The following is a 16,688-nucleotide window of genomic DNA, read 5'->3' as shown; positions in this document are numbered from 1 at the left end:
GACAGAAAAAGATATGTACATGTACAGAAAAATACACATAGAAAAATAGACATTTTGCTAAATTCACAAGTGTTCATCACATTCCTTCACACAAGCTGTACACTCACTACTTTACATTGTAGCAAAGTGTCATTTCTTCAGTGTTGTCACATGAAAAGAAAGAATAAAATATTTACAGAAATGTGAGGGGTGTACTTACTTCTGTGAGATACTGTATATATAAATGTATACACTCACCGGCCACTTTATTAGGTACACCTTACTAGTAACGGGTTGGACCCCCTTTTGCCTTCATTCTTGGTGGCATAGATACAACAAGGTGAGGGAAACGTTCCTCAGAGATTTTGCTCCATAGTGACATGATAGCATCACGCAGTTGCTGCAGATTTGTCGGCTGGACATCCATGATGCCAATCCCCCGTTCCTCCACATCCCAAAGGTGCTCTATTGGATGAGATCTGGTGAGTGTGGAGGCCATTGGAGGACAGGGACCTCATTGTCATGGTGGAGAAACCAGTGGTGAGATGATTGGAGCTTTGTGACATGGTGCATTATCCTGCTGGAAGGAGCCATCAGAAGATGGGGACACTGGAGTCATAAAGGGATGGACATGGTCAGCAACAATGCTCAGGTAGACCGTGGAATTTAATCCATGCTCAATTGGTACTAAGGGGCCCAAAGTGTGCCAAGAAAATATCCCCCACACCATTACACCACCACCAGCCTGAACCGTTACCCCCCCTCCACATCATTATACCACCACCACCACCAGCCTGAACCATTACACCCCCCCCTTCCACATCATTACATCACCACCAGCCTGAACCGGTGATACAGGGCAGGATGGATCCGTGCGACAAATTCTGAACCTACCATCTAAATGTCTCAGCTGAAATCCAGACTCATCAGACCAGGCAACGTTTTTACAATTTTCCATTGTCCAATTTTGGTGATCCTGTGCCAATTGTAGCCTCAGTTTCCCGTTCTTATCTGACAGGAGTGGCACCCGGTGTGGTCTTCTGCTGCCGAAGCCCATCTGCTTCAATGAGATATAACGAGGGGTTATTTGAGTTACTGTTGCCTTTCTATCATCTGGAACCAATCTGCCCATTCTCCCCTGACATCAACAAGGCATTTTCCTCCACACAACTGCCGCTCACTGGATATTTTCTCTTTTTCCCACCATTCTCTTTAAACCAGAGAGATGGTTGTGTGTGAAAATCCCAGAAATACTCAGACCAGCCCAATTGCCACCAACAACCATGCCACGTTCAAAATCACTTCAATCCCCTTTCTTCCCCATTCTGATGCTCAGTTTGAACTTCAGCAAGTCATCTTCACCACATCTAGATGCCTAAATGCATTGAGTTGCTGCCATGGGATTGGCTGATTAGCAATATGTGTTACCAAGCAATTGAAAATGTGTTCCTAATAAAGTGGCCGGTGAGTTTATATATTAATGAATACAGAACTACAACAATCTACGTATTTTATATCTTTTTATAGCTTTAAATTTTTATTGGACTTCCATTTTTTTTTTTATTATTATAAATTTTTCTATACTAACATAAAAAATTCAAACTATTATTTAGAAAATATAAATTGAGAAATTAACATGATGACGTTTTCCTATCGCTCTGTTGTGTAGCGCAGGAAATTGAATTATTAATTAGCAGCTTTGTTTACTAATTAGTCTTTCTTTATAATCTGCTGATTTAAAACTCTGATTTATTATGTATTAAATGGAAAGCAATGGTGTGCAGATCTGATTATTACTATAATGTTCAACTTTTTTCTGTACATTAATTATAATAAAATAAATACTAATGGCACAATAATGGAGCTGATTGTGTTTGAACAATGGCTGGATGATGGATGTGGTGAAGGATGCCTATTTAAAGCTAAGAGGTTTTTATTTTTTTCAATAGAGTTGTAAAACCCTCTCAGGCTTTTTTGATATTTTCTATTTATTCGGGGAGATTTCCCTTCACTTCCCGTCCAAGAAACACAACAGGAAGTGGGGGAGACAATCTGGGAGTCAGTTGTCCCAACTACCAATTTCCCCATTAGAAGATTTCTCCTTCTATTCCTGTTCTAGAGACAACTGTCAATTTTGCATTGTCCCTCAATTTTAGTCTGGGTTTTAATGCTCACAAGAACAAAAAGAGAGGGTGAATCTCCCCAGTGGGGGTACAGATAGGAATAATGACCTGATGGGGGGTCTAATCCCTTTCACATCCTAGACCAGTGATGGTGAACCTTGGCGCCCCAGATGTTTTGGAACTACATTTCCTATGATGTTCAACTACACTGCAGAGCACATGAGCATCATGGGAAATGTAGTTCCAAAACATCTGGGGTGCCAAGGTTTGCCATTACAGAACTCTAGACAAAAGAAGAAAAAACACTTTTAGCATTATATACACTTTACTTCTCAGATCAATGTTGATAAAGACATGTATGAGCGAATTTGGGGTGGAGGAACTTGACTGGCCTGCACAGAGTTCTGACCTTAACCCAAAAGAACGCTTTTGTAATGAATTAGAGCGGAGACTGCGAGCCAGGCCTTCTTGTCCAACATCAGTGCCTGACTTCACAAATGTTCTTCTGGAAGAATGGTCAAACATTCCCATAGACACACTCCTAAACCTTGTGGACGGCCTTCCTAGAAGAGTTGAAGCTGTTATAGCTGCAAAGGGTGGAGCCAACTCAATATTGAACCCTACGGACTAAAACTGGGATGCCATTTAAGTTCATGTGCGTGTAAAGGCAGGTGTCCCAATACTTTTGGCAATATAGTGTATCTGGCTCTGGGGCTCCAGTTTTATGTTGAGGCACCACTGGATAGTTTGAGCCCTCCTGCACTGGTCCAGTGATGACCCACCCCGTACCTGGACACATGTGATACCAACACAACTGGAACTTTTGAAATGGACTTTATTAACAGGAAAAACCCTGTAATGAAAAGATTGGGTATGCAATAAAATACAGCAATGGACCATACAGAATGGGACAGTGCTGTGCCCTGCTATTGTGCTAGAACAGGTAAATGTCACACAGGGTTCCCGCAGACGCAAGCAAAAAGAACAATCTCCTAGACAATTACTCTGTGTTGGAAAAAAATAGATTTTGGTAAGAACTTACCGTAAAATCCTTTTCTCTGCTGTTCATCGACAGATGCAGCTCCATCTCTTCAGAGACTATAGGGTTATGCTCCTCTAATCAGGAATAGGCACTATGCAGGAAGAAAGCTTAACCACCCCTATGGGGGCTGTCCCTGCAGGTATAACCCCTCACACGCTATCATCAATCAGTTTAGTTGCAAGCAGTGTTTAGAATACAAAAAAAAACCCCATTCACTCAGATGTAGATGGGCCGTTGCTGCGTCTGTCAATGAACTTCAGAGAAAAGGATTTTACGGTAAGTTCGTACAAAAATTCATTTTTCGTTCATTGCCAGACGCAGATCCATCTATTCAGAGACTATAGGGATGTCCCAAAGCAGTATATTAATGAGGGGTGGGAAGACAACGCAAAGAAGCCATAATTCCCTAAAGGCTAAACTTAGCCAACCAGGTAACATGGAGCTCAACCAGGAACAATAGGAGCTCACCCAGAAAAAACACACACCCTCAAAGAGAAACAAAAAAAAGATTCTCTTCCAACAGCAGCCTGCAAAACCTTGCGGCCAAAGGAAGCATCCGAAGATGCCAACACATCTACTTTGTAGAATATTGTGAAAGTATGCACTGATGACCAAGTTGCCTCCCTGCAAACATGCATTACTGACGCCTGATGGAGAAAAACCCAAGAGGCACTCAGCACTCTCGTAGAATGTGCCTTCACAGGTAAAGGAGGAGCCTGACCCTTCAGTGAATAAGCCTGAACTACTGTCTGCCTGATCCATCTGGATATGGTAGCAGCAGATGCAGCCAATCCTTTTAGAGGTCCTTCGGTAATCACAAAAAGAGAGGCCGATTTTCTGAAAAATTCAGTAGCCACCAGGTAATCTCTAATGGCCCGAACCACATCCAAAGAATGCAAGGCAATTTCCTTAGGATGCTTGGGCTTAGAACAGAGTGAAGGCAACACAATGTCTTCATTCAAATGGAAATCAGAAACCACTATAGGAAGAAATTACTGATTAGATCAAAGTACCACTTTATCTCTGTGGACCACCAGATAAGGTGAGCGGCATGACAGCGCCGCCAATTCAGACACTCTGTGGGCAGATACCAACTAACACAAATTTCCCTGTTAAAGCTAAGACCGAAGTCCCAGCAAGGAGCTAGGTCCTATTGCAATGCCAAGCCGCTGCAAGCAAAGCCAACAGAATACTGGGATGTATAAAAAAGGGTATTCACTCCAGAAATAAAGAGATTATTCTCCCACTCTACAAGACTCTGGTCCAGCCACATCTGGAGTATGCTGTCCAGTTCTGGGCACCGGTCCTCAGGAAGGATGTGCTGGAACTGGAGAGAGTCCAGAGAAGGGCAACAAAAATAATTAGGGGAATGGAGGACATCAGCTATGAGGAAAGACTACAAGCACTGAACCTATTCTCTCTGGAGAAAAGACGATTGAGGGGGATATGATATCAATGTACAAATACTGTACTGGCGACCCTAGCATAAGGAACAAACTATTCAGAGAAAGGGAAAACAATAAGACACGTGGCCACTCACTAAAACTAGAGGAAAAGCGGTTTAACCTTAAAGTGCGTAAGGAGTTCTTCACTGTAGGAGCGGTAAGCATGTGGAATTCTCTTCCACAAGCAGTCGTATCAGCAGGGAGCATTGATAGTTTCAAAAAACTATTAGATGTACACCTTAAAGACCACAACATACAGGGGTATACAATATACAACATACAGGGGTATACAATGTACGGTTAACAGCAAACACACACACACATCATAGGTTGAACTGGATGGACTGATGTCTTTTTTCAACCTCACTAACTAACTAACTATTCCTAAAACTAGAAAGAAACAAACTGATGCTGATAGCAGAGTGTGAGGGGTTATGCCTGCAGGGACAGTCCCATAGGCGTGGTTAAGTTTTTTTCCTGCCTAGTGCCTATTCCTGATTGGAGGAGCATAACCCTATAATCTCTGAAGAGATGGAGCTGTGTCTGTCGATGAACGATAGAGAAAACCCTCTCCTTCCTCAGTCCAATACTGGCACTAACAGGTTTATGGCCCTTCCTTTTTTCTTAACCACTTAAGCCCTGGAAGATTTGGCTGCTCAAAGACCAGGCCCTATTTTGCGATTCGGCAATGTGTGATTTTAACGGACAATTGCGCGGCCGTGCGACGCTGTACCCAAACAAAATTTACGTCCTTTTTTTCCCACAAATAGAGCTTTCTTTTGGTGGTATTTCATCACATGTGCAATTTTTATTTTTTGCGCTATAAACAAAAAAAGAGCGACAATTTTGAAAAAATAACAATATTTTTCACACTTTTTTATATAAATTCTCAAAAATAATGTAAAAATCTAAATTTTTTTAACATTTTAGGCCAATTTGTTTTCTGCTACATATGTTTGGTAAAAAAAATCGCAATAAGCGTATTTTGATTGGTTTGCGCAAAAGTTATTGCGTTTACTAACTACGGGAAAGATTTATGTAATTTTTTTTTTTACTAGTAATGGCCGCGATGGCGGGACTGCGACATTGCGGCGGACAGATCGGACCCCTGACTGACATTTTTGACACTTTTGGGAATACCAGTGACATTACTACAGTAATCAGTGCTATAAATATGCACTGTTACTGTAAAAATGACACTGTCAGGGAAGGGGTTAACTTTACTGGTGATCAAGGGGTTAAGTGTGTCCCTAGGGGCGTGATTCTAACTGGGGGGGGGCATGGCTTGTGATGTAACCACAGAGACATACGATCCTACATAGCAGGATCGTATAGTCTCTGCACTTACATCAGGGAGAATGACAGACGGCTGTGTTTACATCAGTTGTCTGCCTTTCTCCCTCTCCTGCAGGAGATCGCGAGTGGTCGGTGATCATCGGAGCCGCCGGTCACTCATGCGGGGATGGCTGTGAACGAGCATGGGCGGGAGCGCACCTCAGGGGGAGCGCGCTTGCCCCCTACAGGCGGCTGAGCGAGTGACGTACCCCTACGTCACTTTGCCCAGCAGCGGCTGCCTGCCGCTGTATATCTGCGGTGGGTGGTCGTTATGTGGTTAAGGAATTAATTGATCTGGTCATGAGGGCTGCACACCACAATTGCAAATCTTTAGCCCGACTAGCAGTTGAACGCAAACACTCCAAAGCTACTGCTAGCTGGTCTTCTAATGCCTTAATTTCTGCCTCTGCCTTCTCCCTCCTTTGTGATTCAGTATAGAGAGCATGAAGAAAGTGCCATCCCACTGTCGATACTGTCCTCTTCTCTGCTTTACCTAAATCTAACCCCTTAAGGCTAAAATCTACAAAATGATCTGAGACTTTATCGCCCCAAGTCTTATTCAAGGGAGAAGCATCATTTTGCAAATTCTTCAGCAAAAGGGCTCCCACTTATCGTCTCCTCCAGGCTGCCTCCAGCTGCTCTCAGCCTCAGACAGTTCCTCCTCAGGACACCAGAAACCTCTGCAGCCTTGCTTCTACTAAACAGGTTACACAGCATTTTTACCTAGCACAATCTCGGTATTTGCAGACGATACTAAGATAAGCATGCCAATATCTTCTACACAGGATGTGGAAACCTTACAAGAAGACCCTAAATAAATAATGGGGTGGGCAACTACATGGCAGATGAGGTTTAATGTTGGAAAATGTAAGGTAATGCACTTGGGTGTCAGAAATATGAACTCTAGTTACTCGCTGGGGGGGGGGGGGGGGGGGACCTCTGGCTAAATCTAAGATAGAAAAGGACCTGGGGGTCTTAGTAGACAACAGGCTTGGCAATGGCATGCAAAGCCAAGCTTCTGCAAGCAAAGCCAACAGAGTACTGGCATGTATAAAAAAAAAAAAAGGGGATTCACTCCAGAAATAAAGAGATTATTCTCCCACTCTACAAGACTCTGGTCCAGTCACATCTTGTGTATGCCATCCAGTTCTGGGCACCGGTCCTAAGAAAGGATGTGCTGGAACTGGAGAGAGACCAGAGAAGGGCAACAAAGATAATTAGGGGAATGGAGGACATCAGCTATGAGGAAAGACTACAAGCACTGAACTTATTCTCTCTGGAGAAGAGACGATTGAGAGGGGATATGATATCAATGTTCAAATACCTATTTCAGTTCCTAGCATAGGGAACAAACTTTACAGAAAAAGGGAATTCTATAAGACACGTGGCCACTCACTAAAAGTAGAAGAAAAGCTGTTTAACCTTAAATTGCGTAAAGGGTTCTTTACTGTCAGAGCAGTAAGGAAGTGGAACTCTCATCCACAAGCAGTGGTATCAGTAGGGAGCATCAAAAGTTTAAAAAAACTATTAGATGGGCACCTTAAAGGCCACAACATACAGGGGTATACAATGTACAACATACAGGGGTATACAATGTACAACATAGAGGGGTATACAATGTACAACATACAGGGGTATACAATGTACAACATACAGGGGTATACAATGTAAGGTTAACAGCAAACACACACCCACATCAAAGGTTGAACTGGATGGATAACTATGAAACTATGTAACTAAGCTACACAACACACCACAGAAAACAGGTCTGCTTCAATTGAACTTAAGCGCAAATCCCGGACAAGCCCCCAATTGTTTTACTTACATAGTTACATAGTTACATAGTTAGTGAGGCTGAAAAAAGACACAAGTCCATCCAGTTCAACCTATGTGTGTGTGTTTGCTTTTAACCGTACATTGTATACCCCTGTATGTTGTGGTCTTTAAGGTGTCCATCCAATAGTTTTTTGAAACTATCAATGCTCCCCGCTGATACGACTGCTTGCGGAAGAGAATTCCACATCCTTACCGCTCTTACAGTGAAGAACCCCTTACACACTTTAAGGTTAAACCGCCTTTCCTCTAGTTTTAGTGAGTGGCCACGTGTCTTATTGTATTCCCTTACTCTAAATAGTTTGTTCCTTATGCTCGGGTCGCCAGTACAGTATTTGTACATTGATATCATATCCCCCCTCAATCGTCTCTTCTCCAGAGAGAATAGGTTCAGTGCTTGTAGTCTTTCCTCATAGCCGATGTCCTCCATTCCCCTAATTATTTTTGTTGCCCTTCTCTGGACTTTCTCCAGTTCCAGCACATCCTTCCTGAGGACCGGTGCCCAGAACTGGACAGCATACTCCAGATGTGGCCGGACCAGAGTCTTGTAGAGTGGAAGAATAATCTCTTTATTTCTGGAGTGAATCCCCTTTTTTATACAACCCAGTATTCTGTTGGCTTTGCTTGCAGCGGCTTGGCATTGCATGCCACTTCCAAGCCTGTTGTCTACCAGTACCCCCAGGTCCCTTTCCATCCTAGACTCACCCAGAGGTTCCCCCCCTAGTGAGTAGCTTGCTTTCTGGTTTCTGGCCCCCAAGTGCATTACTTTACATTTTTCTACATTAAATCTCATCTGCCATGTAGTTGCCCACCCCGTTATTTTGTTCAGGTCTGCTTGCAAGATTTCCACATCCTGCATAGAAGATATTGGCATGCCTAATTTAGTATCATCTGCAAATACTGAGATTGTACTAGATATCCCCTCCTCTAGATCATTTATGAATAAATTAAACAGGATTGGTCCCAGGACAGAACCCTGGGGGACCCCACTTTCCACACCCGCCCAATCCGAGTACTCCCCATTAATCACCACCCTCTGTACTCTCCCCTGGAGCCAGTTCTCTATCCAGGTACTCACCTTATGGTCCATACCTATCTTCCTTAGTTTGTACAGTAAGCGTTTGTGGGGAACGGTGTCAAAGGCCTTTGCAAAGTCCAGATACACCACATCCACAGGCTTACCTTTATCTAAGTGGCAGCTCACTTCATCGTAGAAGGTTAATAGATTGGTTTGGCATGAACGATTTTTCATGAATCCATGCTGATTACTACTTATAATACCGTTTTCATTACTTGCGTCTTTCTAGTAAGGTTGTTTTGTGGTAAAAGCAAGGAAGCTCAGACCTCTGCAGTGTATAAATGTGCTTTTACTAAACAAAAATGCTTTACATACAAAACCATTACAATTATAGGAAAACAATACAAGACTGACAGGTATACCTAAAACAAGCAAAATGATACCTACTTCCTAGAAAATAGGAAGCCTATGGTCTGTAAACAGTAGAAATACTCTTACTTACTCAGGTTATAGTGGGTTTATGATTTCCTGGTAACGAGGACCCAGGTCTCTAAAAGGAATTTCTGAAGATCACGCTAAAGCAGCTTCAGGTATCTTATTCTGGCTGGTACAACCTTCCTTCATCTTATGGCATTATGGAGTCTTGCTCTCATTTTCTGTTCTTCGTTTTTATTTGGAAAGTTTTGAGAAGAAAATCCCACCTGGGCTTATCCTTTTCTGCCTTTTTACACTGAGAACATCCTGCCGCAAGTTCAGGTGTTCGTCAAATGGGCGAACAGGCAATGTTGGGGCTGAAATTTTGCTCCCCTTGAACAGTGTGTCCAACACTAACGGTCAGTGGGATGAACGCTCCTTACATTGGTGGTCAGTAGAAAGAATGCTCCTTACATTGGTGGTCAGTGGGAAGAATGTTCCTTACATTGGTGGTCAGTGGGAAGAATGCTGCTTACATTGGTGGTCAGTGGGAAGAAGGAGGAGGACACACCCAAGGAGCTCTCTGTGAGAACCAGCCCTTTTCAAGCCTGGGCCTTGCTTGCTAGCTTGGCCCAGGAACAATGCCTGATCCTGGGGGAGGCCCTGGGAGGGATCCCCCTGATGACACGGGGCCTAGTGAGGAGGAGGTGGAGGACCTGTCTGTGGGTCCAGGCCCTGGTGAGAATGCGGATGTCTTCAGCCAGAAGGTTATCAATCGTTTTAGGGCGATTGGAAGAGCTGAAGAAAAACTTAAAGTTTTGAAGGCTGAACACAAATCCTTCAGAGCCAAATACTGCCAGGCCTGGAGTAAAAATCGCACAGCCATGAAGCCTGAGCTACAGGAATTGGAAGATAAGGTAAAGAAACAATCTTTATTACTGGAAAAGTTAAAAGACAGAAGCGGAGTGTTTAAAGAAAAATTTGACAATGAGAGGCGATTTGCCAGCCAAGCATCAGCATCTGTGGATCAGCAGCCTCCGTTAATGGATGACCAGGCTCCATCTGCCTCTGCACCTTTCCCCCCATATCAGGACTGGGAATCGCCAGCGGTAACCAGCCAGGGGGTTGAGAGTGGACATGGATCCCTGACATTTATCCAGGAGATGGAGTTACCCCTGAAAGCAGACAAGTTTGTCTTTTCTGATGATCCATCAGAAATCCCTGAGGACGGGCAGAGGAGATTCAAACCAGCAAAGCCAGTACTGGTGGAGAAATCCCAGTACACCATGTTGCCTTCCAGCATGTCTGCCCCACCTGCTGTAGTGGATGGTGTCCCAGGTGAGAAGGAACTGCATATTGGAGTTACTGCTGAGGATAAATCCGGTGCAGACATGCAGGGTAAATCCCTGACCGAATCACCAGATTGTGAGAAAAATGTGGATGGACCTGCATCTAACACCCCAGGCATGGATTTTTCTGCTCCTGCTGAGACCAGTAGTCCCTCTGCAAGCAAAATGGCTGCAAACTCCATAGAGTTTGCTTCAGCTGAGTTTCCCAGTGTTCCAGGGCTGATTGACCAGCTGATTGCTAGGGGGGGAGGGGATCAACATGGTGCTGCGAGTGGAATGGAAGTAGCAATGGAAATATCCTGCAATGCTTTACCTGCTGCTGTGTTAAAACAGGATTCTGTTTCTACAACTGAAAACTCTGTCCCAGTGGAAGAGAAGATGATCGCTGAAACTCTTACCAGTGCAGCAGCAGCTATGGATTCTGCTGTGAAGACAACAGCAATAATAAATATCCCAGCAAGTATAAAAAATGACATTAATGTTAAAGCAATGAATGTGGTGGGTGGTGGTGAAGGGGTTAGTAATGCTGGGAAAAATAAAAATGACATTTCTCCTCCTGCTCAGCAGAGGAAAGATTCAATTGCACAGATCAATCCCGAATCTGTGCAATCGTTATCTGCTAAGTGTGTGTCAGATAATTTAAAAAAAACTGATGGATTTTCTGCTGGGAGGAATGTTGGAAGCTATGCTTCAGCTTTGGGGAGTCACACCAGGGTGGGTGGTGGGAATTCTGTTATTAGTCAAAATTCAGGGAGGTTTGGTGGGTATAGGAGGAGGAATGTGGTACAGTTGAGGTGGGTGGGGGATGGAACTCCACCAGTAAGGGGGAGGGTGGCTGAGTTGATTTTGGAAATGGGGTTTAAAGCTTGTGATATTTTTGCTTTAATTTGCCCGGTGGGGAGTTATGAATTTGATTTGCCGTTTGTAAAACCTGAAAGTTTGGATCTCTTCTGGGAGAGATTTAGGAGGTGCAAGGGCCTTCAGCAGTGGAGTGGTTTGGTGCCAAAAGTGATCTCAAGGCAGCCTCTGATAAAATCAGTGACCATTTTGGTGCGTAACGAATCCATACCAGAGGCTGATTTATTAGTATGGCTACGCCGATATGGCGAGGTCCTCACTCCACTGCGGAAGGTCCTTGATGAGCATGGGATATGGACAGGGGCCTGGACAGTGTCACTAAAATTGGGGGTGCTGGGCGATGTAGTTCAGCACCTTCCCTGCTCAGCCTTTCTGGGTAGGGATAGGCTGACCATTTTCTACCAAGGTCAGCCAAAGGTGTGCAATAAATGTGGTGATAAAGGCCACTTTGCATCGTCCTGCACCCACAAGAAGTGCTCACTGTGCCAGGATTTAGGCCATTTGGCCAGAGAATGCACCCAGATTCGGTGCAATTTGTGCCAGCAGCTGGGTCATCCATATAGCCAGTGAGTGCCCAGAGGCACTGCATAACTTGCCAGGATTGGAGACTGAGCTGCAGAGGCTTGATAAAGAAGATGAAGCAGCTGAAGTTAGAGAGGAAATTGCTGCTGCCCCTCCTGTGTCTGTTGTGTCAGATTCTGTTTCCCCTAGTGAGGTGGTCCCTGAGTCTGTCCTTCCTGTGTCTGTTGTGTCAGATTTTGTTTCCCCTGGTGATGTGGTCCCTGAGTCTGTCCCTCCTGTGGTTGTTCCTACATCTACTGTGCGTAGATCCTCCAGACTAACGGAAGCTGCTGGGGGGGCGGGTATAGTGGATCTTCCCCCTCGGCCTACTCCACCTCCAGTCCCTGTCTCTCGACACCGCAAACGCGGCCAAGAGGGTGCAGGGGTGCTGGATGGTGGTGGGGTCGATGGGGTTGAGGGAGGGGTGTCCCATGTCCCATGTCTCACCCTCTGTTGTGGAGGATTCGGATGAGGAGGGGTGGGAGAGGACAAGGAGGAAGAAAAAGAAAAAGAGGAAAACCAGTAAAGCGGTCGTTTCCTCCTTACAGTTAGAGCCAGGAGGGGTTCCTCTTGGCAACTCATTTTCTGTGTTATCAGGGGAGGAGTTAGTATCCGATTTATGCATTTCTTTATCATCTATGGATGAGGGGGAGTCACATAGTGTAAAAAGAGCTGTCTCGGGTGATGAGAGTGTGGTGGAGGTTAAGAAACGACTACCCCAATCATCCTGATGGCAGTGCCCGCTCTGATAAAGGTGGCGACCATTAATGTCGCCAGCGTGAAATCTGCAAGAGCTCGTGATATTGCCTTATTTTTGCTCAGTGAGTTTAATGCTGAGATTTTATTTTTGCAAGAGACCTGGCTCAATACTTTGGCCGATGTCCATCTAGCAAAAAGGGAGTGGAGATGCGGTCCCTCCTTTTGGTCTCTTGCGGCTGAGCCTTGCAGCGGAGTTGCGGTTCTTTTTAAAACCGATATGGTAACGTGCCGGCGGGTAATTGAGGTAGAAATGGGGAGATGCATGGTCTTAGACATCTCTGTTAGGGGGCAGGACCTGCGCCTGATTAATATCTATGGACCGCAGTCAAAATGGGACAGGAAATGCCTCTTCACAAAGATCAAGCCCTTCCTTTTTACATCCCAGCAGGTTGTCTTTGGAGGTGACTTTAACACCATAATTAGGCCTGAATACAGGAGGGTCTCCATAGACAGGCTGGGTTATGATAGCGTTTTTCTTAGAGATATGGTTAGACAAGCAGGCCTAGTAGATGAGCACATTAAGCACTGCCCTGGCAGCACAGGATTCACATTTCAGAGAGGGAATAGTCAGAGTAGGATAGACAGGTTTTTTTTAAAGGAGAACTCTGCTTTCTCGGCTCCTGAGTTGAGGGCGGTGGAGTTCTCTGACCACTGTATGCTGTCTGTGACTCTGAATGCCTCGGACACTCCACCCAGGGGAAGGGGTACCTGGAAACTGAATTCGGCTCTCCTGGAAGATGTAGAGGTAAGACAATCCTTTGAGGATTTTTTTCAGGCACAGGTTTCTATTCTGGACTTTTGCAGCAGTAAGTCAGAGTGGTGGGAGCTTGTGAAACAAAGGGCGATTGGACTTTTCAAGGCCATAAGTAAGAAGAAGCAGCTTGGTATGTATATTGCCTACCAGCATTTGAGGAGGAAGCTTGATCGTCTTGTCTCGTATGGAGGAGATCCAGGGGAGATCTCGGAGGTAAAGCTTCTTCTTAGGAAGTGTCAATACGACCGGCATGCCTCCTTGGTTCTGGAGAGAGATTACGGGAAATATCACTCGCCTGATCCTTACCAGAACTGTAAGCAAGGCATAGCAGTTAAGACGGTCATAGGTCTGAGGGATAGTACGGGTTCCCTGGTGAAGTCCAGATCAGGGATCCTGGAGATCTTCAGGTCATATTACGCAGACCTTCTGGGAAGAAAGGACCTTAGTCGGGACAGGATGGAAAGCTTTCTGGATTCTACTCCAGGATTGGGAAATGATACATTGCCTTTGATGGATTTGACAGAACCAATTTCAGCGGATGAGGTAGTTCGTGCTATAGAGAAGCTGGCTACCAAAAAGTCGCCTGGGCCAGATGGGTTGACAGCTGAATTTTACAAGTGTTTTAAGTCCATTCTGGCTCCCTTTTTAGCGGAGGTTTATAACAGCTGTTTAGAAGAGGGTTCTCTCCCTCCCTCCATGAGGCAATCCGCTGTGATTCTTCTGTCAAAAGGTAAAGACCCCTCAATAATTGAGAACTGGCGCCCCATCAGTCTTCTCAATGTTGATAGAAAGATTTTGGCGAAGATTCTTTTTTGGCGCTTGTCGTCAGTAGCAGGCGATTTGTTGTCCAATCATCAGCACTGCTCGGTCCAGGGCAGAAGTACCTTTTCAGCAATTTTAGCTGTCCGGGAGGCTTTGGAGCGATGCAGGGCTGCTGGATGGAGAAAGTACTTGCTGGCATTGGATCAGGCGAAGGCTTTTGATCGAGTCAATCATGAGTACCTGTATTTGCTACTTGGTAGATACGGCCTGCAGGGGAGGTTTATTGATTGGCTGAAAACATTATATAAAGGGGCTGAGAGCTTCCCACTTGTTAATGGTTGGGTTGGACGGCCTTTTGAGGTTGGCTCTGGTGTGCGCCAGGGGTGTCCTTTGAGCCCCCTGCTATATGTATTCGCAATCGACCCCTTCATAAGAAGGTTAGAGAGTGGATCGTTGTGTGGGGTGCCTTTGGGCATTGCTGGTGTGCCGCCTTTGAAGGTCGTGGCCTATGCCGATGATGTGTCTGTTATTATCTCTGGGATGGAGGAGGCGCAGGAGGTGGTCTCTGTGATAGAGCAGTACACTGAGGCTTCTGGCTCTAAAATCAATCATGAAAAGAGTGAAGTTTTCTGGATGGGTGAGGAGGGTGAAAGCTTCAAACTTCCGGATGCCTTCCCAGAGCCCCAGCAGGAAATTAAAGTGTTGGGCATCAAATTTGGTCCTGGTGACTATGGTCATCGAAATAGGGAAAGCAGGTTGTTGAAAGCCAATGCCAAGGTGGCAAGCTGGAAGAAATGGAAATTTTCCTTGAGGGAAAGGGTTGACTTGATTAAAACTTACCTGATCCCAATCTTTTTATATGTCAGCTTTGTCTGTATCTTGCCGGAATCTCTCTATGCAAGGGTATACAGCTGCTTTTTCCAACTGTTATGGGGAAATAGGCTGAACCTGATCAAACGCAATGTAACTTACCTGTCCAGGCGGGAGGGTGGTCTAGGAATGGTCAACCCTATAGTTTTCTTTTCTCTGCTTTTTTTAAAGTATAATCTTGGTAATATGTTAGCAGAGACCCCGCCGGGATGGGTGGGTATTTTTCAATCTTGGTTTAGGCCTTTTCTGCGATGCTGGGAAGATGGCGGGCCAGTTAAAAGTCTGAGAGTCCGACATGGCAAGCTTCCGGCTTATGTTGCCCCGTGTCTGAAAATACTTAGGCAGTGGCAGGTGACAGTGGGGGATATCAAGTCCCTCCCCAGAAAGCTTCTGGAGAAGAGGATTTTGGGCTCTGCTTTCAGTGTGTCGCTGACCTTAAGGGATTGCCCAGGCCCCGTAATGAGGGAGGGGTTGCGTTTAATTAACTTAGGAAGAATCCCTTTGAAGTTTAGGGATCAAGCCTGGCTCGCTTTCCATGGAAGGCTCTATGTGAGAGGGAACCTGAAGCATCGCCCTGTGGATGATCGGGATTGTCCTAGAGCGGAGTGTGTTGGTAAAGTGGAGTCTATGGACCACTTTTTGCTCCAGTGTCCCTTTAACATAGAGGTGTATAAAAGGGTGGGGAGGGCTCTAGGCATCCCCTTTCTCTATCGCATGAGTTATGCGGAGTGGGTGTACGGGGCATTCCCGACTCGCTGGGATTTTGATTTGGATACACTTTTTCTAGTTAGTATAGTTGTCCGTTACTTCACGTGGAATGCACGGTGCCAGATTACCCTGCGGAAGAAAGTCCTCCCTGTCGAGGTGGTGGTGTACGATATTCTTGGTGAGGTTGGGAAGATTCGGGGTCTTGAGAAGGGCAGGGAGCCTCGAGCGGTCTGGATAAGGGCGTGGAGGAATATCAGACCTGCTTTTGGTGAACTGTCCATCTCTGGGTGAAAAGCTTTTTTCCTATGCTATTTCTTTCACGCCCTTAGCTTTTGTTAGATAATATCTTCATTTTTGAAGAAGGGCTGAATGCATAATGGGGGTGGTTTTGTTTCTTGACCTCGCAGGTTTGATGTCTGGTGTGGTGGTGTGAGTCTTATTAAGATAATTTTTTCCAGTAATGATGTGTTTCATGATGTGAGTTTTGTTTTTGCTGTTAAGGCAGTCTTTATTTGAGAGCAGAATTTGCTATGTATTTTTTCCCCCCTTTTCATGTAAATATGTATATATTTATTTATGTATATTGATTTTATGCTTATTGATTGCAAGACTTTTAAGTTTTAATAAACAAAATTGGGAAGAATGTCCTTTACATTAGTGATAAGTGGGAAGAATGCTATTTACATTGGTGGTGGTCAGTGAGGAGAATGTTCCTTACATTGGTGATCAGTGGGAAGAATGCTCCTTACATTAGAGATCAATGGGAAGAATGCTCCTTACATTGGTGGTCAGTGGGAAGAACATTCCTTACATTGGTGGTCAGTGAGAAGAATGCTCCTTACATTGGAGGTCAGTGGGAGGAATGTCCCTTACATTGG

Source organism: Pelophylax lessonae (assembly GCF_965119305.1).
Source record: "Pelophylax lessonae genome assembly, chromosome: 5".
NCBI lineage: Eukaryota > Metazoa > Chordata > Amphibia > Anura > Ranidae > Pelophylax > Pelophylax lessonae.
Note: the sequence above shows the minus strand (reverse complement) of the source record.